Consider the following 2,845-nt stretch of genomic DNA (forward strand, 5'->3'; position numbering starts at 1 on the left):
TATCCATATTTTTCGTTTGTATCCATATATTTATATATCTGTATTTATATCCACACGGTTTGATAGGATACCTGATACCATTCCTTTTATAATCCTTGGTTGGAATTACTGAATACAAATGTATGTTAGTTGTTTGTATTTCCAGTGGATGTAGATGCTTGAATTGACAAAATGTTAGTATATATCATATATTGTAAAGGTAACTTTAGTGCTGTATGATTTGGGTTAGAATCACTTCAGTTGCATTTTTTTTTGGGGTACTACAAGATATTTCTTTTTTCTTTCTTTTTTTTTTTCCTTGTTTCCTATAAGTGCATGAGGAAATTGTAATGAAGAATCTTTACCCTTAAAGATAATGTGGATTGTAACATGTGGGAAGGGACCCAACCTTGAAAACAATGGGATTAGTTGAAGGCGATAGCTATTAATTAATGCCCCACGTTAGTCATCAAATGCTTGGAATGATTGTGGCTCCATGTATCTGACTGGTGTGGGGCATTATCACTAATTACAAAGCATGTTGTACAGCCATAATGTTAAGCCAATCTAAATTAATTAAGGTCCTGTTTGATGATTAAGTGGTTGTTAAAAGAAGTAATTATTACACAAGTATTTTTTAAAAGTAGTTATTTTAAAAACCACTTAAGACTGTTTAGTGACCCACTTGTCAAATCATTTATTATGTTTTTAAGCACATATTAGGGTGAGGATGTTTGGTAAGTTACTTTTTCCATAAGTAGTTATGTTGACACATACGAAAATTTTAGCCATCACTTCATTCATACATATATACAAGTCCAAAGGAAGGTGTTGATCGCCGGTCGCTAGTCGCTAGTTGCTCCTAAGGAAAGTGCTACTACTGGTATGTACGACCCAGTTTGAAAGAGAGAGAGAGAAAAGTACATTCACTTTTGATTTATATTTGTATTAATATATGATCAAGTTATGCTAGACGGCCAGCATAGATATTAGGATACATGCATGGACTGTAAATCATCAACATACAGCTTCTCTACTATATCATATACAAATTAGAACCCCAGTCGGAAGATATACTATGGATCCACGATAGTGAATCAAGAGTAATAATTCATTACAAGAAAGATTAATAACATTTGCTATATGATTTACAGGAAACTAGTAATAGGCTAAGTTGCTTTTCCATTATTTGATTCACGCAAGAAGGGTATCCCTAGCTTCAATGGCCTGTAGTATTGTGGGGAGACAATTGTCATATGGACTAACATGTCTGCTACTAGCATGTCTGCAAATAGCAAGCTTTGGACTGGTGATCCAAGGAGTAACGTTTATGCTGTTGCTTTGCTCTCCACTCCTCTCTTCTGCAGCAGATAATTGAAATGGATTAAAAACATCTGATGTTGTCATATATTGTTGTATTATTATTATTATTATTATTTTGCAACCATCCAATACAACATAAATATTCCCCCATTTTCTTTAAATGGGGAAAACAAAACCCTAATCCAAACCATTTTCTGTAAGTGCTGCACAACCAGTTCAATTTGTAACAATATTATATGAAATGTTATTTGTTTATGAAAACTCTAATCCAAATAGCCTAGAACTGAACTGCATATATATGATATATGATCATGATATAATGCATTGGATCATAAATCTCAAGACCCTGTTTGAGACTTCAAAAGGGAAAGTTAATTAAGCAAGGTTCATATAATACTGACCTACTACTAGTTCAGGCTTCTCATAAAGCACCCGAGCTCCAACATCTTTAGGGACGAGGAGAATCGAAACCAGAAGAACAACAACTACAAGTAAGGCCTTCATTTTGCTGCTGTTGGACAGATGTGTTTAGCTTTCTTAACCTCTAGCCCAATTTATAGAAAACGTGTGCATTCTAGAATTCATACATGAAAAGACAAAGAGATAGGGTTTTCAACTTTCTCCAATAATACCATGCCATCTATCTTCTTTATTGTTATCAATCCAAATAACAATTATCACAAGACACCAACTTCAGAAAAGTTTGAAAGCAAAATGGCATCTTGTCCAGCATATGCTCTTCATCGAATTGGTCCTTCATGTACTAAAACCCTTCTCTGTCCGCAAAAATTAGTACAGAAAAAAAAAGTATGAAAATTCACCTATGTTAGAGCCAACTGTGCCCATAAACCCTAAATCACAAAAGGACAATACAATAAAACAAAAACCAATAAGTCGTTCATGATCATGACAGAGTTGCTAAAAAAATTAATTAGGTAAATTAAGGTTGTTGATGTTGGAAATTGATTGGCAAAATTCTATTTAGAATCATTTAAGTATAAATTTCTTACTTGCAAACAGTTGAAATTGAGAGAGAAAAGATGTTCATTTTTTATGAACGGTGATTTGGCCCGAACTCCTAACAAGGTGACACATGTACATGATTCAGCATATATGACAGCTCGGCATAGGCGGACCGGTATGTAGACATGACTCGACATAGGTGACAGCTCAGCAAGTATCAGCTCGCCACAGAGCGAGCTCGAGTACACCGATGTCTCGATCTACACTCCAAGTTAAGTTTATCCCAGTTCGCGAACTAGAACAACAAGTTCGCTCCAGGCCCAAGCGAGTGGGCCACCTCAAAGACAACTCGCCTCAGGCAGAATCACCTCGGCACGCCACCAGTAGCTCGTCACAGGGTTGCTCGCTACGGGGTGGCTCGGCGTTCTACGAGAAGTTTCTCATTTGACAAAGCCGTACCTGCTAGACTGCTCCCGCGTCCCTCGTCTAACGGCGCAGCACCTGCCAATTCAGAAGGTTGTGCCCCTATCTCCCACCTGGCAGCGTCGTGCTTACAGGTTGTCTCCCGGCTAGCGGAACT

General features: G+C 37.1%; 1 long non-coding RNA gene across 1 annotated transcript; it reads right to left on the reverse strand.

Annotated features, from left to right (window-relative positions):
* Window positions 1-900: 900 nt before the first annotated feature.
* Window positions 901-1,853, reverse strand: LOC148852429 (uncharacterized). The gene is made up of 2 exons (XR_016099873.1): window positions 1,704-1,853; window positions 901-1,340 (listed from the first exon to the last, which is right to left on the reverse strand). It is a non-coding gene; the product is annotated as an uncharacterized LOC148852429 (long non-coding RNA).
* Window positions 1,854-2,845: the final 992 nt, after the last annotated feature.

This window comes from Nelumbo lutea, chromosome 5 (assembly GCF_056320005.1).
Source record: "Nelumbo lutea isolate HS-2025 chromosome 5, American lotus-T2T, whole genome shotgun sequence".
Classification (NCBI taxonomy): domain Eukaryota; kingdom Viridiplantae; phylum Streptophyta; class Magnoliopsida; order Proteales; family Nelumbonaceae; genus Nelumbo; species Nelumbo lutea.